Consider the following 24,647-nt stretch of genomic DNA (forward strand, 5'->3'; position numbering starts at 1 on the left):
TGGGTTCAAAATCAATGGCAGGTTTGGAGGGAGGTGTGTAATTGCTGGGCGGATGATTAATTAGTGTTTGGATGATGAGTTGTGGATACATCCAGGTTTTATGGCAGCCGCCTGCTATATCGATGGCACCGGTAATGAAGGCAATAATGAGGGAAGGTTTATGAGGACGTGGAATGGGAGGAACAATAAGAACATCTGTGCCGCTCTACAGTTAGAGTATAATTGAGACCATATTTCATTTTCCCTCTTTGAAAGATAGTCCATAGTGTATTTGCTTTATGTAACATGAGACGTATTTGTTTGCCGCTGTAACACATTCAGCAGCTTTAGCAGCTCAGGTGGTCCACCTTTCCGAGAGGACGGCCTCCATCTGGATCAGCACTCCTTCCACGTCGCGGCCTGGCAACATCATCCCTTTGTCTCACCACTCGCTGTGAACACGCCATTAAGTCAGCCCGAGTTTGACAAGAAAAATGAAGTGTGCTATATCCTGTGGCCTCGAGTGTCTTCCTGAATAATGAGCGCATTGCCTGGACACCCCCCACCCTTGTCCCTCCAACTCCCCGCCATTGTTTTTTACAATCCCCCTCAAAGTTTCAGTCTGCCGAGAGTGAAGGGGTCTTTAGGTTGGCGCTTGTCTCTGGGAGAAAAAAGCGGTCATGCAAGACGTGTCAAACTAAATCTGGAAAACCCAGAAAAGAGGATTAGATGAAGAAAGTGGCTTTTATTGATGAAATCCTCATCCCATGTCACGGCATTAGAGAATGCAGAATAGGTTCTTTATCTGAGGAAAAATCCATTATGATATCATGAGATTGGCAACTGTGTGTACCAAATTATATACTTCTTTGCTTTTTTAAACATGTCATATGGCTCTAACTCTACAGCACGACTAAATCACAGAAATATGCTGCCTCGCACAGCTAACCACTGAGAAGAAAGCGAAGCTCCGGCGCTATTTCCTAGCCCAGCCTTATTTCTCCCAATTACCAGCGTGTGAGAAAACAGTCTGACACGACTGACCTCCTCGCGGAGAGCTGTGGTCATGACTGGAAGGCTCTCCCTGCTTATTATGACAGAAGTGTTATGGAAATGGGAAGAAAGTCTGCACCGTGGTGATAGCACTGCAGAAATGGATAGCCTATTATCCACCACTGTGTGATGGTAGTAATGGTGAGAGAGAGGGCATCCTATCTGTTATGGTGATGATGCATTTTAAATGGGTAGTGCCTATTATATATCAGTGGGTGATAATGGCGGCGGAGAGTATCCTCTGGGTTATGGTCATGACGCAGAGGAAAATAGTGGAGAGCTCAGCGCAGAATAGACAGAGTTGTGGTTTAAAGGTGATAGATTGAACGAAGGCAGGGGCTTTTTCTCTGTGTTTTAAAGAGGACATATTATGTTTTTTTGGGGGTGGGTGTAAATAGCCGATTAGCTGTCGTGTATCTATTTTCACCCGCCTTAAAATAAAGGCTATGAAAGTGTTCGTATTCAGCAAAAAAATATATATTCTTTGATTTACAGTCGTCTCTTTCCCAATGTCAGTTAACAGGAAAAAGTATTTTTTGGGTCCATGATGTCACTGACTAGAGCGTAAGTGTAGTTCTAACGTTTGGCCACTAGGATAATTTGCTTCAACGATCGGCGTTGTTCCTGGGGACTTGCCTGAAACACCTTGATTGGACTCCTTTGTTTACTTCCTGAACATAATGACATCACTATGTAACACTCGCACTTCTATTGGCTAGCACTCCAACACATTGTACATGAAATGCTAAGGGGCGTGACATATCTAAGACGTTGGGAATCACAACAGAGCTGGTTTCAGACAGAGGGTGAAAAGAGGTGCTGCAGCACAGGCAGTATGAGAAAAATAAATAACTTTTTGAACATTAAAGCATGTAAACGCCACACTAGAGGCACAAATAGCAAATGTGAAGCTGAAAATGAGCATAATGTGTCCTCTTTAATATTGTTGGGCTAGCTTATGTGTTCAAAGAGCGTCAAAATCCTCAGATGGGAAGACGATGTGCGTGCATACGTGTGCAAACAGAGTAGAAAGAGAGCCTTAGTTAGCTGTCTGCTTGGCCGCCCCTGTGATGTATGTTTACGGCCCATCATCTCTAGCCAATTACCCCGCCTCAGTGTGGGAGCGCCGCGACTCCCCATCACAGCCATCAGAGTGTGAGCATGGAGAGAGACGGTGACAGTTAGCGTTCCTGGACATCCCTGGCAAAGCGCTTGTTTCCCTTAGGGGGGCTTTGGAGATTCATCTTGAAAAAGTAAGCCACAGGGTAGCCGAGTCTGCAGCTGCTTGGGGAATTGCAGGCTTGTCGACTGTGTTTGTGTGCATCAGTGTGTGGTGTGGGTGTTTTAACTTAGCACAGCATGTGTGCAAACTTTGTAAATCCCTGTTTCCCACGCACTCCTGTGTTTGCATCAATATGAGCTGCTCACAGTGTGATGGTGCATATGGTTAGAGGCTGTAAATGATGTGATCATCATATGTTACCCTGAAAAGTCTCAAAGCTGTGAGATAACCTTGGTATATCTGCTCTCTTCCAGATACAGCTGAGGCAGACGTGTTCATGTACCCCGTTCAGGTCAAGCTGCAGACTTTCTCCCACAAACACATCTGACTTCTCCAAGGTAATCTCCTCCTCTGTCTTTTTGCATCAGAACAATGTGCTGAAATATACTTCTGTGCCTCGTTCACCGTTGCTCCTTGAGATTGTTTTTCTCGTAAAATGTTCTCCCGTTGAGAAGCGACATTAGAAAAAGGTAAACTGAATAAAAGTCACAGCGCGGCAGCCGTGAAGACTAATTTGCTTTTATCAGGGAGCTGTTTTTTAACCCTGTTGACGCTCACGTAATCCTTTAACTTCACATTTGGATGATTCCTTTGTGGAACTGAGAATACGCAGAGGTAAGACAAGTGTTTATGCTTTTTATTTTCTTTCGCTCTGGCTCCATATTCACATACTGTGACAGATTGAAACTGCAAAGCTGTGTTTGTGTTGGCTAGACGACGCAACGCTCCTGCCCGGAGGGTTTATCAGGGAGAGAAAATATTGACCGCCAACACTTGCACTTTGGTGGTGTTATTGCTTTTCACACTTTGGTGATACAGAAAGCAGTCGCCAAGCACAACAATCGTAAACCCGCAGCCATATTGACAGCAGCATTGCTCTTCTGTGCAGGGCAGCATAGCAGTTTATGGTGTTTACATTTCAGCTTATTCCACCTAAGTACGTTTTGCAGACAAATAATATGAAAGTGATGGAACAAGGTGAGAAGCAAAGAAAATACATATACTGTTCACGTGAAACCCAAAGGAGCATCTCAAAATCACCACAGCTGTTTACGGCTCTCTATTGTCATTATAAGCTCACCAAAATCACACTTCAATGGATAAAGTAATAGAACAGATGATTATTGCTTATCACTCTCAAGGCAACTGAATAGATTATTATTATTATTACAAAATAGCATTACTATATGATTATGATGATATGATCATTGTGTTATTGTTCGACTAAATTCCAATGTGCAGATTACTTTGTAAAGGCAAATTGTAGATGGAAACTAAGAGAAATCGGTCATGGCATAATCTTTTTACATGTCTGAAGAGTATTGTTTGATGTAAACAATGACTGTACCACAGTTCAAAGAATAGCTACAACTCACTGACTTACATACAAGTTTAACAATATATCCAAGTGTGAGCCTATTAAAGCCAAGATAAAATAAAACATTTGGAGTGGCAATATATGTGATTATGTAAATTCACTTCAAGGGAGCTGATAACAATGTTGTGAGAAAATCAGTCGATGTGTTGGTGATACTGTGCATATAGAAATCATGATTATATTGGGATATATTATTGGGATATTAATCTTTACCATATTGCACAGCTCCATTGTAAACACATGTTCTGCAATGCCTTGTTTTTCCACATCTTGACCGGTTTTCTGTAGTTTATATGGCCCATAAATGCCACGCTGAAAAAATGAACTTGTCTTAACTGCTGTGGCTGTTTTCATTTTTCTAACCTATAACATTTTCAAGTGGTGCACTCCAGCGAATGAGACGTTTGACATTCTCAAACAGCGGGGACTTTAAACAGCTTAAATCAGGGATCGAGGTGATTCTCCTCATTTTCATCCGCCTCAATGGCGTGCCAATGTGGGCGTGCATTAAAGATTCATGCAAACAGCTGTTTCTGCTACAGGACAGCGTGGCTCAGAGCAAGGCTGTGTGCTTGGATTTCAAATCAGGGAAGTCTAGAGGAGCTGGGTTTGAAAGAAAAACATTGCATTGCAGGGCTGGAAGTCAACACGATTATCCAAAAGAACGGGAGCTAAACACTCATACATCCCTGAACATAAGAGTAGGAGTTCAAGTAGACTGAGTCACCTTTTTAAAATGAATATGAAGTCGGCTTGTAGGAGTTTTGGAATACTGACCCAAATATGCTAAAACAGACCTATTAGAAAACAATTCACATCTTTATACACAGTGACCCAACGGTAGAGTAAACAATACCAGCAGTATTGGGGAGTTACGGATTACATGTAACAGGGTTTACGTAATCAGGAAGCAATAAAAGGTATTCCCTTACAGTCAGGGCCGTCCCTGGCCAACATGAGGCCCCACGCAAAGTTATATGATGAGGCCCTCTGTTTCGCGAGCGTCGACGTCGACGGGGGGTGGGGGGGTTTTGGTGCATAGGTGCGCCGCATTTTCGGCTCAGTTGAGGCACCCTCCGCAAGATGAGGCCCCCTCCGCAAGATGAGGTCCCCTCCGCAAGGTGAGGCCCCACGCAGTCTGCATGATCGGCCTGTAGGGAGGGACGGCCCTGCTTACAGTTGTATACAAAATGGCTGAATCTGCATGATGGTTTTCTCTTTCTTTGTTTCATTTGTGCTTGTTTTAATTCTGTAGGTGAACCCATAGGTTTATAAAATAGTGTTTCTGAGCTTCACTGTTTGTATTAAACTAAAACGGAGCATTTTCTGTCAGCTCAGATTATATTTCTACGTTTTTATTGTATTTACTGGCAGTGCATTTGATATTGAGGTGATCCAAAAGAAACAGCAAGTTATACGGTTATTTTCTGATACTCAGATTAGATTTCTCATGTCATGTTTTACATTGCATTTTTAAAGTAACCCTCCCAACCCTGCGTATCAGTGGAAGCAGTCAATGCGATTTAAATGAGGAATTTCCAAACAACACATTGACATTTGCCTAAATAAGCATGACTGTTGGGATTGTGAAGCACCACCATAAGGCTTTTAAAATAGGTGTTTGTTCATTCGAGCTGACATTTGTACGATTTTTCAACGTGGATGCAGCGATGATATATGCCGGCTCCTGACAGCCGTGCAGCTGCTGAATGCAGAGGGCTGAGTTATGTGTGTGAGGTGTGAGGTACATATTCACAGCCAGCGTCATGTTCTCCCCCTCTCTCATGCCCACATGCACTCTGACTCTGTTGTTTACTCTCACATTTGTTCTGTCTCATTTTCACTGTCTCTCATGTTTCCTGTTACGCTCTTCCCTCCTTTGTGTAAGGGGAGACTGAGGGTAGTGTTGCAGAAGAAAGCTTAATTAAATATCTACATTTGTGCTGCATTGGAACGGTTTAAAGGGGCCCTATCATCCTCATTTCCAGGGCCACATTTTTATGTAGTGTCTCTACTGGGACATGTCTCCATGCTTTAATGTTCAAAAAGCTCTTTATTTTTCACATACTGCCTGTGCTGCAGCACCTCTTTTCACCCTCTGTCTGAAACCAGAGCCCAGTCTGCTCTGATTGGTAAGCTGGCCGGCTCTGTCATGATTGGTAAACTGCTTAGAGATGTGTGGGAAATATCACTAAATAACTACAGAATAAGACTTATTTAACCCTTATTTAAACCATGAGGGTCCAAAAGTTGTAAAATGCGGTAAAAACCTATTCCAGAGTTATTTTCTGTCTCCATTCATTTGACTGAGCCGAGATTAGCTGTGACGCTGCTGGAGTGCTATCCAATAGAATCGCAAGTGTTACATAGTGATGTCATTATGTTCCAGGAGTAAACAAAGGAGTTCGATGGAATGGATTGTAGCCTTCACAGACCATTTACATGCACACAAACCTATATAACACACTATAGGAAAGGGAAAACCAAAAAAAGCATAAAAAGGCCTCTGTAAAAATACAGATAGAGCGGAAATCATTAGGTCTGAGTGCACAAAGAAAAACAGTCAATGATCTTTAAGAGTGTAACATAATAACGTTCTCTTCTCCACTGAGACGAGCCATGACCTCGTCACAGGAGCCGTACAGTGACCATCCGAATGGTAATGTGACAGACTGATTGCCAATTTACAGCCCACACAAAAACATCACCCCGCTGAATTCAAAGACAGCTCTGTAATGACAAACAATGCGACAGACTCCAACAAAAAGATATCTGCTGTTTCTTCCTTCTTCAAAATTATGCTCACAATTACAGTGAGAATGATTGGAAACAGCAGTGGCTAAAACGAAGTCTCACCTCCCTTAAAGGAGCCACGAGGAAATATTGCGAGCTCTTCCTGTTTCATATCGCAGCAACAAGCAGATGATCCCCTTCAGAAATAGAAACAGCTGGTTGTGTTTTTCTAATTGTGTGGCTCCATCACCGCCTCTCAGTCCTCGTTCATGAGCAGCTGTTAGCCATGCATCCTATCGGTTTGCTTACATATTCTCTGCCATAAGGCTTGGGGAGTAATGGATTACATGGAACAGGATTATTTCATCAGGATACAAAAAAATGACATGTCTCCATGCTTTAATGTTCAGAAAGCTCTTTATTTTTCTCATACTGCATGTGCTGCAGCACCTCTTTTCACCCTCTGTCTGAAACCAGAGCCCAGTGTGCTCTGATTGGTTAGCTGGCTGGCTGGCTCTGTTGTGATTGGTCAACCTCTTAAAGATGTCCCATCCTTATACTTGGGTATTCTACTCATACTCTTGCACTTTTCTTGCATTTTATGTATTTGTACTGCTATGTTTGTAATTTTCATTTTCGTAATGTTTTATGTGAGGGACTGCGGATGGAAAGTAGCTCAAAGCTAAATCCGGCATATTTACACTTGGTATATTTCATGTTTTAAAGGTCCCATGTCATGGCCATTTCTACTGATCATATTTCCATTGTTGAGGTCTACTAGAATAGATTTAAATTGTGCAATTTTCCAAACTCACATTGGTTTCTCATACAGCATCTCTGTATAGTATGTGTATTCACTCTCTGTCCTAAACGGCTTGTTGGAGCTCCTGCCCCCCCCCTCCCTGTGAGCCCAGTGTGCTCCGATTGGTCGGGACGTTGCGAGGCTCGCTGCTCAGTGAGCTGGCTTACTGGTGTGGTTTCCGGGTCGGCGATACAGAGAGACAGCGCGAAACTCATCCTGAGCACACACAAACACTCACAGTCGAAGTAAAAACAATAAGTGTGGCTTGATATTGAGTAAGAAAAAGGTTTATAAACGCTGTGAGAATGGGTCTGCGGAGAGCATTGCTCCACGATCCCAACTCGTCTATTACCAACTAGGGAGCTCTATGCAAGTCAATGGGACACCCTGTTAGTTGAAAATGGACGCTAAAGGTCCTGGTGTGTGAGGAGCTCCGCGGATTGGTCCATTTTGGTTCCGGGAACCGCATGACGTCATGCGGTTCCCGGAAGAAACAAATGGAAAAAGAGAAATCTCCAACGAGGCGTTCTGGGTCTTTTCTGTGTTAGAGTTTTACTCGCTACAGGGTGTACTTTGAGGGTTTGTGACTCTGCAGACCGTTTACATGCAGAAAAACCTTCATAACACACAAGGGGACGGGTAATAGGGGAAAAGCATGACATGGGACCTTTAAGTGTTCATTAATGTGCAATGTCCCTGCCAAATAAACGAATAAATAAATAAATGAAATGATCACGTACAATGCGAGTGTTACATAGTGATATCAGGAGTCCAATGGAAGTGTTTCAGTGTGTGTGAGAACAACAAAAGCCTATATAACACACTACAGGAAAGGGAAAACCCCATAAAGCCTGATAGGGCCTCTTTAAGTATCTCATGACCATTAAGAAGTTTTATGCAGATCTTTGCCTGCAACTTCAGCTGATGTCGATGGTTGTCAGGCTAGAACTATTTGATTCTGCCGAGGTGAGGAGCAGTAGATACTCACTTGGCTGTGTGGGAAGCAGCCTGAGCAGAATATCTGTTTTTCATCCAGCAGAGTGGCGTGATCTGTGAGCATTTCTAAATGATGGAGGGTAATTACAGCGCTTTTTTTCCCAATCATCTGAAATGATGTTACCTTGACAGATCTCTTTTTATGCTTCTCGAATTGCCTGGGCTTTCTTACATTTTTTTACAAAATGCACAGAACAAAAAGACTCGTCTGAACCCCTTTATGTTTGTAAAGCTTTTCATTTCCTAATTAATTTTGAACCGTGCCAAGAGGGATGCCTAGCTTAGCATACAATATGCTCTGTAGTGTGGCAGCTTTGTCTATGGAAATAATCACGGTGAACCAAAATTGCATCCAAATCCTAAGAAGATTTGACAGGAAATTAACATTTTTTTGTAAATATATTGTCTGCTGTCAGTCTGACACATCAACCCTTTGTTTCTGTTTTTAATGTTGACACTTTAAAGGCTGTCTGTTCTTCAATAAACAATTAAAAAATGAACAATATTCCCTTGATTAGTGGATACGTAGACCCTATTTTTACTTATTATTATAGTGGAAGAAACACACTTTTCCTACTATGTTTTTAAAGGTCATTTCAAGAAAGTTTTAACCAAAATAGAAGTATGAGAAAAAGTTGCACACAATAGCCCAACATGACCAAATATCATAAAAGTTTAACCGTATCTCCAAGCGTGAGCATTTTGCAGCATGGATTTTTCCTTCCAAACTTGGAGGTACACATGAGAGAAGTGTAAAGCTTCCCCCTGGATTGTTGACATGGCACTATCTTTGGCTGACACCCACATGGTATTTTTCTGCAAGCTGGAAACCCACTCAGCATTCTGTCTGTTCGGTGCGAGAGGAGACTCACGGCGGCGACCTCCAGGGATGTCGATTCCCACCAATGCATGCGGACTTTACAGTAACATTTTGCCCCAGTGTCAGGCAAGAGGAGAGGAGAAGTAGAGCGAAAGAGAAGAGACTATGAGCTTAATGTAGATCTGTCATCAGCTGGCTGCGGATCAAAAGAGCAGCATTGGCAGGCGGAGCACAGAATCCACCAGAGCCTCATCTCCATGCCAAGCTCCAGCTTCTCTGAGGTAGACAAGCACACAGGGGCCTGGCTCCAGGCGAGGAGAGTGTGTATCTGCATGCAATGTGTGAGTGTGTGTGTACTTCTCGGGGGCGGAGAGGTGTGGGCACATGCACAATGTCTCAAGGCAAGGATCTGGCACTTTGAAAATGTCACCAGAATCCCAGAAACAAAAAAGAAGAAGAAGAGAATAGAGAAAGTGTGATGAACAGACGCGTATGCTCTGGGAGGTGTGGGATGTAGAGACTGTGGAAGGCAGATTCATTTTTCAAAGTGGGAGATTGAGAGGAATAAAGATGATGGCACAAAGACAGAGAGATGCAGGCTCTCTTTACTGTACACCTCTGCAGCATTAGTGTACAAACGCAAGTTAGTGCTATAAGATGTATTGAAATTGCCGCCTTCAGAGGTTTCTTTCTTTCTACTTTTGATGTTTAATTGTTGGGATTTTGAAATGTGTTGGCAGTATTTAAAAGATAACTGTAGAGAAGATCGCTTTTTTTTAAACCCTCATGCACAGGACATATACACATTTTGTCTGAATATACAGTTGCTTATTTCATGGGGAGGCGTAAGGGCTAAGAGGCTTCCATGTTTTAGGGAGCCAGGGAGCAGTTGGGGGTCTTCATCAAGGACACCTTGACAGTGCCTAAGTGGTGAACTGAGCAACTGTCGCCCCATAGGAGGCAAATTACCCTGTTTTCAAACATGCTAAATCTGCAAAAAAGCTCTTTATTTATCTCATAGTGTCTGTGCTGCAGCACCTCTTTTCACCCTCTGTCTGAAACCAGAGCCCAGTCTGCTCTGATTGGTTAGCTGGCCGGCTCTGTCGTGATTGGTCAACCGATCCAACAGAGCCGGCCATTATTGTATCAATGTTAGGTCAGGTCTAAGTCCCTTACCTTTCTTTTGTGCAATAGGCTTTGTTTACAGCTGTTTTGTTGAAAACAAAGATATTCAAGGTTGAGAAAAAAAGGCTTCAGTGAAATTACAGCAGCAGGCAGCAGATGGTAAAAGGTGAGCACCTCCACTGACAACAAAAGTCTAAGGAGTACACACTCTCCACAGCTCAAAAGGTTTCTAAAGAGAGGGATGCTGTGTTAAGAATTCAAGACCTGAACTTGCCAATCTCGTCCAGTTTTAGTGTAGGAGGACAACATCTCCCCTCTGAGGTGTTTTCTTAGTGTTTGTGGGTGTGTGCGTGCATGTTTTTGTGTGTGTGTTCTCTCGTTTACCCGAACTCAATGTCAAACCTATTTCCAAACCACTGATTCAGCTAGTTGTGGAGATATACAGCGTTGCTGCCAATGCTCACCTTTAGAGATTACGGTGACATTAAAAGCGGCATATGGGTGGCGAGTGGGGAGACCCAACTGCTGCGCGCCTCATCTGATGCAAATGTCCTTTCTCACCTCCATCAGCAAAAGTAATTACGGCAAACCACTGTGACATCTCAGGCTGCACGGGAGATGGGAAGAGTCCCTCGTATAGGTCACGGAAATACACCCATCTCTCTGGGTAAGGAGGAGACAATTATCTTTTTGTGCCGAGAGGCGGTGTTGAGGGAGGAGCCCTCCACCCTCTAACCCCCCTCCCCCTCCCCGGCTCCTCGAAGTGAAGTGTCTTTTGTACCAGCAGCCCTGAGGGACGCAGTCAAGATATTGACACGGCTGTTAGCATGCTTGGGGCTAAAGAGATATATCGTATAGCTGCGCTGTCTCGCTTTACAACTGGGGCTTCATTAATATGTCGGCAAACATGTGTTTGGTTTAGATTTTTTTAATGTATTTTTCCAGTCACTGCGCAGATATGAAATTGACATGCATATTGGCAGTGTCTCTGCTGCAGTATTCATAGGATGTCATTTGCCCGGGCCTACCAGACATGTATGTTAATAGTTAGCTTACACATTCTTGCTATAATATTAAAGAGGACATGTTGTGCTAATTTGCAGGTCCATATTTGTATGTAGTGTCTCTCCTTTAAAGAGTCCTCTCCTGCTGATGTTCAGGTGTATATCAGTATGTAGTGTCTCTCCTTTAAAGAGTCCTCTCCTGCTGATGTTCAGGTGTATATCAGTATGTAGTGTCTCTACTTTAAAGAGTCCTCTCCTGCTGATGTTCAGGTGTATGTCAGTATGTAGTGTCTCTACTTTAAAGAGTCCTCTCCTGCTGATGTTCAGGTGTATGTCAGTATGTAGTGTCTCTACTTTAAAAGAGTCCTCTCCTGCTGATGTTCAGGTGTATATCAGTATGTAGTGTCTCTACTTTAAAGAGTCCTCTCCTGCTGATGTTCAGGTGTATATCAGTATGTAGTGTCTCTACTTTAAAGAGTCCTCTCCTGCTGATGTTCAGGTGTATGTCAGTATGTAGTGTCTCTACTTTAAAGAGTCCTCTCCTGCTGATGTTCAGGTGTATGTCAGTATGTAGTGTCTCTACTTTAAAGAGTCCTCTCCTGCTGATGTTCAGGTGTATGTCAGTATGTAGTGTCTCTACTTTAAAGAGTCCTCTCCTGCTGATGTTCAGGTGTATATCAGTATGTAGTGTCTCTACTTTAAAGAGTCCTCTCCTGCTGATGTTCAGGTGTATATCAGTATGTAGTGTCTCTACTTTAAAGAGTCCTCTCCTGCTGATGTTCAGGTGTATATCAGTATGTAGTGTCTCTACTTTAAAGAGTCCTCTCCTGCTGATGTTCAGGTGTATATCAGTATGTAGTGTCTCTACTTAAAGAGTCCTCTCCTGCTGATGTTCAGGTGTATATCAGTATGTAGTGTCTCTACTTTAAAGAGTCCTCTCCTGCTGATGTTCAGGTGTATATCAGTATGTAGTGTCTCTACTTTAAAGAGTCCTCTCCTGCTGACGTTCAGGTGTATATCAGTATGTAGTGTCTCTACTTTAAAGAGTCCTCTCCTGCTGATGTTCAGGTGTATATCAGTATGTAGTGTCTCTACTTTAAAGAGTCCTCTCCTGCTGATGTTCAGGTGTATATCAGTATGTAGTGTCTCTACTTTAAAGAGTCCTCTCCTGCTGATGTTCAGGTGTATATCAGTATGTAGTGTCTCTACTTTAAAGAGTCCTCTCCTGCTGATGTTCAGGTGTATATCACACTACAGGAAATGGAAAACCCCAAAGAAAATAATAGTGCCTCTTTAAAAAGGTCAGCATGACAATAGTTTCAGATTTGATATTTTTAATAGTAAAGAAAGGTGTTTCTTTACATTTATATCTATTTCATCCTCTATAAAATAACATTTGATTTGCGGTTTTCTTCCGCTTGCATCGGCTCTAAATTGCACATTTACACGTTTATTTTTTCAAGTGATAAAACCAGGAAATTGTTTGTGCTTTTGCTTAAACAAAATATTCAAACAAAAAAGCATTCATTTGTGAAATAGGCATTCACGCTTCCTGAACTGCATTGATGCCTCCTTGCAAAACTAATCTGAGAAAAATTGAAAAAACAAACATTGCATTGGCCAGATTAAGAATCCAACCCCATTGTGCTTTGGAAAATCTACTTGTATGTCTAAGCTGTGTGACTTAGATAAAAAGCCAGCCGTGTTTTTCAGGCTGGAAGCAATAATCCTTGTGTTTTCCTATTTTCTTTCCTCACTTCCTTGTCATGTTGTTGGTGTGTTTTTTGCTCGAGTGCTTTACCTAGCAGAGGGTCCCGCAAGCCCCTCCGCTGACCCTGCTGTTCAGAGTCAGTGGGCTGCGGTGGCCCAGAGCGGCTTACGCTAACCTCTAACCCCCTGGCACTCGACGCTGGTTTAGCTCTGCTGAACAAGTCAACTGGGCTTTGTGCCCGAAAGAGGCGACCTGCACGAGTGTCATCTGGCCCTGAAGTGAGACCCCCTGCACCTCAGGGCGAACCCCAACACATTAACCAACGTCCTCCTGGGACAAGAGGGCATGGCACTCGCTAAGGCTGGCTCAAAGACCTTTTAGCAGTGGCCACATTTAGATCTGTTGGAATGGGAATGCATGCAATAATGAAACTGTGGACACATGTCATCAGAATCAGAATCAGAAACTGATTTATTACCAGGTTCACACGTACGAGGAATTTGACTTGGTGTCGTGGTGCATACATACAAATAAAAAACAACATTTTAAAAAAGAACACAGATAGCGAACTATATTAAGAACAATGTAATACAAATATAGTAAGATAGCAATAAAATAAAGCAGTAATTTGCATTGAAATAGAATGCAATCAGTTATAGAATATAAAATATATGCAGTAAGCAATATTGTCTTGTCTTTGCGTACATTTTAAATATAAATATTGAAACATGATGCAGCAATTTATCCGCAGCATCTATTTTGTTGCTGTTGATGCTAACAAACATATTAAATCCAAAACATTTTGGGGAATTTACTCTGTGGTTTACAGGCTTAATGCAGTACAAATTGCTCTAATCTGGCCAGATTCTGTCTAAGTCTGACTCAGCTGCAGGGGCAAAGTGCATGCTGTTCCCTGAAACACTCAAATCCAGTCATTACACAACGTCTTTTTGTGTCCAAATAACTTGGATGACACTGAACATTGCTCACTGCAGCGAACGCATCCTTGAAATAGGTTGAACTCATAAGACTTTATTTATACCATACTATTAAAAACATCTATATCAACTGACATAAAAAAGAGCAAACTTCCTGAAAATATTGTCATGCTGACCTCTTGTTCTTTTAAAGGGGCCCTATTATGCTTTTGTGTGTTGTATAGGTTTTGTGCATGTAAACGGTCTGCAAAGGCTAAAATCCCTGAGAGTTTCTCTATCTCTCACTCAACCCTTGCCTGAAAGGCCTCCATTGGAGTCCTTTGTTTACTTCTGTAACATAGTGATATCACTATGTAACACTCAAGCTTATATTGGCGCTCCAACACATTGTACCTGATAGGCTAAGGGGCGGGACATCTCTAAGCGATTGACCAATCACAACAGAGCCGGCCAGCTAACCAATCAGAGCAGACTGGGCTCTGGTTTCAGACAGAGGGTGAAAGGAGGTGCTGCAGCACAGGCAGTATGAGAAACATAATGAGCTTTCTGAACATTAGAGCATGAAGACATGTCACAGTAGAGCAGGGGTGGGGAACCTTTTTCCTCTCAAGGGCCATTTCAATTGTTTTCAACATCCTCCGAGGGCCGTACAAATGATTGACCTCTGCTTAAAAATACTAAAATCACAGCCCATTCATTTCGCCTTTCTTTCATGCTGTGCAAAGAAAAAGCAACCTCTTAATCCAGATATCTTACCATGACTCGCGCACGCATGCATGTGCACGGTTGTGACATGACCACCACAACAGAAAGATATGGACACAAGATGTGTGCAAATGTATTTAGTTTCCTATCCATGTGGACATGATTTAAGTCGGGGGGGGACCTAACCTCCTCTAGGGGGGTCCGAGGGGGCATGCTCCCCCGGGAAGATTTGTTTTCAAATGTTGAAGTTAAAAGCATCAATCTGGTGCACTTTTGGCACATTTCCACTACACGGTCGGCCTCGGCCACACTCGGTACGGCTCGGTACGGCTTGGCCACGTTGGGCCTTAACAGGGCCGACTCACTTCATGCTGCGCTTCCATTACAGTTTAGGAACTGGGGTAGTTACTATAGTAACGCAGTGTAGGCGGAGCCGTGACGTCATCTTCAATGAGAAATCCAGAAACACAACACAGCCGTTAGCTGTGAGCACTCAGAGCTCACAGCTCCTCATATATGTTCAGAAACTCGACAAAAGTTAAACAAGTACAAACCACAGACTGCCTGTGTCATGGTGAATACAGTCGCTGCTTTATTTATGTCTGTATAGGCCGTTGTTGTGAGTGTGGACGGTCGGGGCATATACTGCGTTAGCTTAGCCAATCTCCATCTAGAAAAACACGAATTTTAAAAGGTTTTTCGCCTGCCGTCTGTCTGCAGACTTGACAAAGCATTAATTCATGGTTTTTACTAACCGGTATCAGTATGTTGTTACTTCGGCATCCTTTTGAAACGTGTATTACAATTAAATCACGGTCAAATATGTCCATCTTGTTGTAGTTCTAGCCCTCTTGCCAGCGCTCCTCTCTCTAGTTTAGCATACTCAGCCCGACTCAGCCCTGTTTGTTGGCCCCGATAGAACCACAATTTTCTAGGGCCAGAAAAGAGGTGAAAAAGTGGCCCCGCGCCGTGCCGTGCCGGAACTAGGCCTAGTGGAAGCACAACCAAAAAAGGGGACGGCACGACACGGCACGCTTAAAGCGAGCTCCGCGCTGCAGTGGAACTGCGCCATTTGAGAGCAACATTAGGAGATCTATGGATACATCTCTCAACACCCATACGAAACAGAACTGGAAGCAGATTTTCTTTTCTTTATGGATATTTTACCAATCACTCCCCTTTTAAACTGTATTCTTGTTTATTAATAACAACTTTGTTTTAATCTCATATAGTATTTTATACCTGTTTACTTTATTCTCTTATTTTTTTATAACTATAATGATCATATAAAGATGTGCCTTTACCTCATTGGTTGTAGAAAAAGCTTCTTATATTCGTTAGCATAGCTAGCTAACCAGATGCTAATAACGACAAAGTTATTGGCTGTATGATCAGTATGACAGATGAACAGATCGCCACTGGGCTTTCAACTAAAGACACGACATGTCTACGGCTCCTTATGGCTACTGCAATTTCTGAAGCGGCATTCTGGTGCTCTCCGTCAGAACTGCACCCCTGTCTGTCAGACGAGACATATACCACGTGATGACACGTTAGGCTCGTGTTGTGTTCAAGGACCCTGACCTTGGCCAGGAAAAACAGGCACTTGCTTGGTTAATTATTTTGCGGTCTAGATTTCTTTAATTTTTTTCTTTTTTGCGTGTGTTTATAAATTACCTCGAGGGCCGTACCAAATGGTCTCACGGTCCGTATACGGCCCGGGGGCCGGAGGTTCCCCACCCCTGCAGTAGAGGCACAAAATACTGATATGAACCTGAAAATGAGCATAATATGGCCTCTTTAAAACATTGCACTAAAGGTTGGGGTTAGGTGTGTCAGTCCACTGGTGGATGTGTTTAGGTACAAAGGAGCACACTTCCAACCACAAGGATAGAAGTGTGCTTTTCTGGTTCTTCATAATTCTTCAAATAATCCCTTCTTTCATTTAAAAATGTCTCTTTAAAAAACATTTTTCTCTTGGCTTTACAGTATTATGGTCAACAGAACAGTAGCCTCGAGTGCTTTAACATTCGTGAAAAAATGCAAGTGAAAGCAACAGACGTATGAATCGTGTTCCTTATAAATAAACATCCAAACATCAAACACTTATTTTACTCTACTCCAAATGAAAATGCACAGTCTCTGAATGCAAATATATATTATTTTTAAACCTAAGCATTTTACAAAATAAGAAACAGAAAGCTTTAAAGCAGAAATACTTCAAGTAAAAAATATGAATCTTTTAGTGTTTTTTGTCCTTCCTGGTCCAATTCTGTGTTTTAGTTAAGTTGGTTATGGGAATGGAAACAATTTAAATTCCAATAAATATAATTCAATTATGCCATAATCAGATTAATATGGTGTGGATTTCAGTGAATCCATGATGTGCTAAGTATTGTACACCCACTATCAGGCATAAGTGAAAAGAAATGAGTTTTCTTCCACTCTCAAGTTGTGAGTTGTTGACAACAAAACTTATGAAGCCATATTAATTTTAGGTGTGTAGGTGGGGTGGGGGCGATTAGCAGCTCTGTGCAATTAGTTATTACACTGAGGGGGAACAGAATCACATTCATTATGTGAGAATACGGCCACCATGATGGAACCTCTTGAATTGTAATGAAGGAGGCCCCCTTGATAACCATGAATTCAGCAATTAAGGTTCTCATATAACATTCAAATTATGTGCATTTTAACGACGCGTTGTGCCACGGAAACACTCTCATCTTCCGCTGGTTTCAAGGAGCTTTCTTGCTTGCAAATGTAGGACTAATTAGGATAATTAAAGTGTTTGATGTTCCACATATGTGCAACAATTGAGAGGGAAAGCAAAAAAGAAATTGTAATGAATTTTAAGGCTTTGTCCTCCTCTGTTCCCTCGCAATAAAACAACTCAGATTCCATTTATTTCAGTGAAACAGTTCTTACATTGTTTGGGAAGAAATTGGCTTTATCATTTTGCCAAATAAAGGACTTTGTCTCACTCACATGTTAACTTTGAAGCTCAAAAGTAACCATGAAGAAACTCAAGTTTTTTTTCTTTAAAACTTTGTGTTCCTGAAAGTTATGCTAAGCACGTACTTTTCCTTGTCCCTTTTGACATACAGTTATACAAATACATGCATTACTGATAGGGTGCACAGCATTTTCACGACTTTTGGTGCGTCCCGCAAATTGAGACGATGTCCCACATATTTTATTTTGATTGGCCAAAACGCTTTTCTGCGGAGAAAGGCCGGCTCGGTTCGCTGACGGCCGGCACCGCCCATTATTATATGTTTTAAACGGCATTATGTAAGTTGCGCTGACAGGCGACAGAGGTCCAAAGTGTACCCAACCCCCCCCCCCCCCCCCCCCCGTTGACAGTTCATGCGTCAACATTACATTTACATGTCCCACATTGTCCCACACAAACATACTCTCTGTCCCACTTGTGGCTTTCTGGCACCTGGTCACCCTAATTACTGAGAGCTGTCTGAGTCCACTATTTGGCCTCTGACAGGACAAAAAAAAGCTAAAAGCTTGGCCATGACAATCTACATTGTGTTTCTACATGCAGAAAGCAGTAGCTGCAAACCCTAGGTTTCACAATGTGTGCTTTTAACTCGAGGGTTTTGTCCCTGAAATGTCCTTATTTCCATTCCTACAAAAGACTTTGAGATATGACAGCTATTTTAAAGCAAGAAGCAATATCGCCTTGACATCAACTGAATGCACGTGCCTGCATTATGTATGATGTATGTGTGAGAAAGGGAAAGTAAGACAGCGAGAGGAGGGCGGGAGAGCCCCCTTGCTGAGCTTTTATCATCCTTAAATGTACCAAAATGAGTCTTGGGGAAAACGAAGCTGTGTGTCTTTTGAAGAATTAATAAGCCCGTCTCATTTGGATGTGTCTGGCGTCTCGGACAGCCTGTGGAAGCCCCACTTCCACACTTTCCTGACAGGGCCTTTGATGATCAGTGATAACGCACAGCGACTCCCAGGGAGCGAGGCATCCAACAATGAGGGAAGAGTCAGTGGAGACCGGCTTCACTGATCCTGCCTGAGCTTTATTATCTGGCCTCTCTCCAGCAAAGGGGTGCATTAGGTATTCCTGAGACAAAGCATTTGGGACAGAGTGTGTGCCTATTGTTCGGTCCTTCTTGTCGAGGAAATCTCATCCTTAGACAAAGGTTACTGGTTCATTCTCCTGCAGACAGTCTTTGCCCTGGTCAGTTGGACATTTTGTTAAACCCTTTTGGATAATATCCTTTTTAATTGATATTTCCCAGAATAATTCAAAGTGTTATCATCTGCACAGCTTTTTAAATAATTGCCTTTAAGCTGCTCGAAAAACTACAAAGTCAAGAATGTGATATTATTAATAAGTGAATTTAACTTAGTCGTAATGTCATTGGTTGTTTTTTTTCATTTACAGTATAATTTGAGGTCCCTCTGCATTACATTTTGGTCTAAATGATAATCCATTCTCATGTCTCTTTAGTGCCACATTACTGCAGCATGAGGAAGTAGGAGTGATTAGTGCTATTGTGATAAAAGCTATCATTCAGAAAATGTGATGGAACCTGGTGATTCAGAGAATCCACAAATAGGTTTCAGCAAACAAAATAATCGGGCTGGGGTGATATTGAAGCAGGTACGTAACTATGAGCCAGTGCAAGCCAATTTTCTACTCTGCTACTCATAACCCACAGGAAATGACAAAAAAGCATTGGCTGCCTTTGTTGAGGACAATTTTGTGATTATGGGGTTGATAGCTTTACTTCTACATCGTAGGCACATCTTTCCTTTGTGGGGCTTCTTTGGCAAGCTCTTTATACAAAAAATGTCACTCACTCACTGAAAGGTGCCCGACATCCTTTCATCCTATAAATATGGTACAGCACTTACTGATTTATGTATTTTGGGGAGGTAATTGGTAGCCAGGGGAAAAGGCACATTGTTAAGAGATATTGAAAGTCAGGATTTATTTGACCAATGGCAGGATAGGTTGGTAGCGATGAAACACATCACCTGTGTGTTTATATGTACATACTTTTACAAACTGCATCCATTCATCATGCTATGAGTGACTGTTTGAACAATGTTTAACTTGTTAAACCCGGCAGCCCCCGCAGGCTTTTTTTTCACGAAACTGTGTCTCAGGGCTTCTTAACATTTAACAACCTATTAATGTGTCATACCCACTTAATGAGAAGAAACTCAGCTAACTGACGATATGAACAATTTTTACCGAAACAAAACACAAGTCTAACGCCGAGCCTCTGAATTAGCCCTGAGCGAAAAAATGCTAACGCACTTAGCACAGAACTCACGGTAGAAATACTTTATTACTTATCGGATCTGCACAAACAAGATATCAGATTAAAGCTGAGATTCCACATATTCCAGAGGTATAAGTATCATCACTGTGCGACAGGCCAGCGAAGGCAAACCCAGACAACACCACGTAGCTTCACAGAGCCAAAACGGCAAATATGTCTTACCTTTGCTGTTTTTCTGAAAGTTGTGTTCAATGACATTAAAACGATAAAAAACACTGCTGAAGGCTAATCCAATGTCTCTGTGTCCCTTTGAAATGATTACTGATAATCCATCATCATATTTATGGCTATAACCTAGTTTTCAGTTTTCCGTTTTCAGAGCGTAACATAGCTTTTAGTTTGGGCAAGCTGCGTGCGCATCACTCTCATTCCTCAATGGTAACGTGTAGGTGGATTTAGGAACTTCCCCCTCGATTCTATTGGCTCTAACGGTTCAAAAGAGGTGTCAATCATCAAAATCGACGAGGGGGGCCAGAGATATGGCAAATACACCCAAATGACCCCAGAAGTGTTTTTTTTTTTTCTAAATCTCTCTAAAAAGGTCAAATGTCACTTGTTTTGCATCAATCTTGATACAGGGTACTTATTATATGTTATAGTTTGGATTCCTAAAGCTTTTAGTCTACTATCCCATCATTCAAGGGTAGTTTTCACTATAAGTAATGTTTTTTTTTGGACGGACACTATATGTTCAATCTGAATTTACTTTAAAATAAAAAAAATCTATATTGATTCTGACACTTCTACATCCAACTCACAGGTTTATCATTGCTTTGAGAAAAAATATTATTAATTTACCCCTTTTAGAAGGGAAGATATAGTCATTTGTTCTGGGAATGTCGTTTTCGAGCCTGAGACCTGAAAAACAGGCTCAGGGGCTAACAGGTTAACTTTCCAATGAATAATGGCAAAGGACATATTCTGCTCATTTTCAGGTTCATATTGTATTTTGTGCCTCTACTGTGACATGTTTCCATGCTTTAATGTGTAAAAGGTAGAGAAGTGACACTTACTTTGGGATGTTATCCTTTGTAGACCATTTACATGCACATAATTGCGGTGTTATTTTCCAAGGTCAATTGAAGAATGTGCACTTCATCTTTTGATCCTGTCAGAACCTGAGCAATAATTGGTGGGAAAGTTCTTTGCATACATTTTGCCCTCACCTGAAACATACTTGTTACATCAAAACCAAAACTTTGACAGGGAGCCCCGGGGAAAGCCTGTGACCCTGTTTTAATATGTTGCCACAGGCAATTTCTCTGCTGCAATAACGTGCTCTCACTCACTGACATTTGTAACCTGACAACTGATGGGAAGGCAAAGATAATGCAATACACCATGAGACATAGGAGATGGGTGGAGGTATACCGTACACAAGCCTTTGGGAACGTCCTTCTACTTAATAAAATATGTCTGTTGAACAGATTCGTACACATGGGACACTCTACATCAGGGGTCTCCAACCTTTCTTCATCTGAGAGCTACTTAGAAAAAATGAAAAGTGGCCAAGAGCTACTTGCATCACATCGCTTACATTTATTCACATAGCCCTCATCAGTTGAATTAAGCTACTTTTGTACACGTGTGAAATTGCAATACCCAAAGCTTATCAAAAATCTTAACTTCACATCAAGGTCCAAGAAAACGACAATTTCTCACATATTATTATGGCCCTCATAGTAACTGAACATTCACATTAATGTCCAAGAAAAAAAGAAACATTTTTCACTTCTTATTATGGCCCCATAGTAAATACATTGCCTTAATCACCACCTTACAAGCATCTTATGGCATATAAAATAATAATAAAATAAGTGCATTCACTCTGTTTTACAGTCAGTGAGATGACTGGCACTGCATGGAGTCCACCATAGAGGTAGAAGTGTACCCACTTAGGTTCACTCTAGAGTCATTAAATGTTCATCAGTCAGTCTTGTTCTGTATTTAGATTTCATGACTGTGAAGCTGACCGTTGAGCGGCCCGACCAAGCAAGGAGGCAGAGGCAGAACGTCCAAAATACAACCCGGTGTGGGCATTTATTACTCACGGGCACATGACCTCAATCTCGCTGTTCACGTGAGAACAGTCACCAGCCACAAGGATCTCACACACCACACAAAACAGGAAACACAGAGCCTAAATACCCACACTAATTAACCCAACAAGACACAGGTGAGGGGGGAGGAGACAACACTGGGCACCAGGTGAACATAATCAGGAGCAACAGACATGGGGAAAGGGAACACTTTTCAAAATAAAACACATGTGCAATATACAAAGCCCGAAGCCGTCAGTCCACAGTGACGAAGCCATCTTCGTCACTGTGGACATCCAGAAATGTTGTGAGTTTTGCCGAGACTTAAGCTGAACATGATTTTGGGGATTTATAACCTCCATCTCCATCTCCACAGGATTGACACTGAACAGTTTAGCCATCTTCTTCTTCGTCTTGACATGAATTTATAAACCATAATAAATCAATTGTATAGGTCTAGCCTCCCTATATCTGTGTGTGAAATTGTTCCATCCTCAAAAACAAAAAACGAATACTTCTGCAGTCTAGCTGCAGCTTCTAGCAACGGTCTGAATGTCCTGAATGTGGCATCACACACATGACTTGAGTCTGAACACAGCAGACAACAGGAGTATTTACAACAGCATTATAAAAACAATATGTGCACTGCATGTGGGTACACCTTTATATATACAGTCTATGGGGTACACACTTATTCTCTGTCTTACTGTTACATAAATCCCATGAATGTGTGAGATTAGCTTCATCATCTCAATCAGTGATTAAGTGAATAATAAAGTTTCTATCAGGTTACTACCAGCCTGTCACTCATTATTTTTAGGGAGGAGACGGTGATCGCGGAAGATTTGTTCCTCCTGCCTTCACAAACTTTACACAAGTAGGCTATTTATCAACTGAAAATAGCAAGAGGACATTCATACTCTGCAATCCAAGACTTGATTAAATCCACCAAAAACCTGACATGGTGCTAACGCGAGTATTTTTTAAAACATAAATCCATGTGTGTCTGAGCCGCAGCGACACGGACTGATTCAGGTGCATTTATTGTCGTCGGATTTTTTCTACACAGTCTGTGAACCGCGAGGGGCGAGCTACTGAAAAGCTCAGCTGCTGATCGACGTGTTGGAGACCCCTGCTCTACATGCCATCCTACCTCATAATAACCACTGAGGTTGTAAGCAGAATCAACATAGCTTAAAGACTGGATGATGGGAAGCCTTACTGAAAGAGAGCATCGAGCAGGATATCGACATGGACAGCAAAATTAGAATTGATTTGCAGAGAAAAGGGGGCTGCTGTCTTGCAGAGGCAGCGGCTTCTGTGAATTCCTAATCCAGCGGTCTTTGAGGAAATCTTTGTAGCAGAACTGGTCTTTCCTGACTCTCACAAGCATTAGGCTGTGAGAAGATTCAACCCCTATGAGATGTTTGCAGATCAAAGTTCTAATAGGATTCTGGGTTTTGAGCATTTAAAATGGGGGAAATGATGTCATGATAAGGGATAAATCTCTGTTTTAATGAATTGCTTTGAGTCAATGTTATCTGCTGACTGTTTTCAGCGTGTTTGCTTTGAGTACGTATTTAAAAAGTCTCAATGTGAAGTCCGTTTTAGCTGCTGTGAGTTGATGTAGGACGGAGATGTAGAACCGAGAAGCACATTGTTTTTAATCCCATGTCCCCTACAGTTTGAATTGGACAGCAGGTCCACAACAGTTGACATAAATCCCACCACTGGTGCTTTAGTGCAAGGCTGCCGGAAGGCAGTGAAATCTAAACTGAAGTGACACTTACTGACTGGGCCAAGGGGAAAGGAGAATGAGCTTTTCCTCGGGAAAGGGGATACCTTTCAATAGGCAGATTGACAGGTTGAGCAGTCAGAGGAGATGGAAAGCACTTGTAGCTGCTCGGACGCGCCGAGGGGTCAGAAGCCAGGGCTGGCAGCTTCGCCAGAGAGGCGGCGGGTTTTCCCTGTGACATTCTTGTCAAACGTTTGGCAGCAGGATCTCTCACAACAAACACAGCAGGACGCTGACGGTTAATCTAATTTCACCGGCCCCAATCTTGTGCATGGCCTCAGGGGAGCTGTTATGCCTCGACAACATGTTGGAAGGTTTGTAGACAGAAATCTTGGATTCACTGTGTGCTTGGTAGGGGATTCTTTGAGGGGAAAAGCTTTTTAGAGTAATACAAAGAGGTACATACTTTAGAAGAAGAAAAACTTCTCCTGTAATCTCTCTTGTATTTCATACTGCATTGATATGACAGAGGGAATTGCTTTTATCATCGAAACACCCAAAGCAATACAGTGCAAAGAACAAAGAAAATACAGTGCAGAGAACAAAGACACATCGTGACAAATGCCACTTAGAGCAGAATACAAAAGAACAACATACCCTCCGAGCTATTGGCAACCCTTAACCCAAGAAATTAATGTTTAAGCTTAGAATTATTATTATTATAGAACAAATAATTAGGCAATACTGTAGAATCACATCCCTTTAATTGTTTAAGGGACTTACTTAACACCTCCTATTTAGAGAATCATCAATCAACATCTGTATTTTCACATTGAATCCAATTAATGTGCAATCTTTCAAATTGTTTTACCGTCTCTTTTAGCTCATTGTTTTAGGATGTACGGCACATGTAATGTTTATTTTAGTATCAATGCTCTCAATAAGTATCGCACCAAACAGCAATCAGACCTATTAGCAACTACATAAGGAAGAAAGTCAACATTTGGCTGCTCAATATACAAT

General features: G+C 42.0%; 1 protein-coding gene across 1 annotated transcript in view; it reads left to right on the forward strand.

Moving 5' to 3' along the window:
• Positions 1-24,647, forward strand: part of mgat4c (mgat4 family member C) — a 114,341-nt gene that overhangs the window by 58,902 nt on the left and 30,792 nt on the right. The window contains exon 4 of the mRNA XM_034149093.1: positions 2,569-2,652. The gene's annotated coding sequence lies outside the window, so the exon portion shown is untranslated. The remainder of the gene's footprint in view (positions 1-2,568; positions 2,653-24,647) is intronic.

The sequence above is a fragment of the Trematomus bernacchii genome, unplaced genomic scaffold, assembly GCF_902827165.1.
Source record: "Trematomus bernacchii unplaced genomic scaffold, fTreBer1.1, whole genome shotgun sequence".
NCBI classification, from domain to species: Eukaryota; Metazoa; Chordata; class Actinopteri; order Perciformes; family Nototheniidae; genus Trematomus; species Trematomus bernacchii.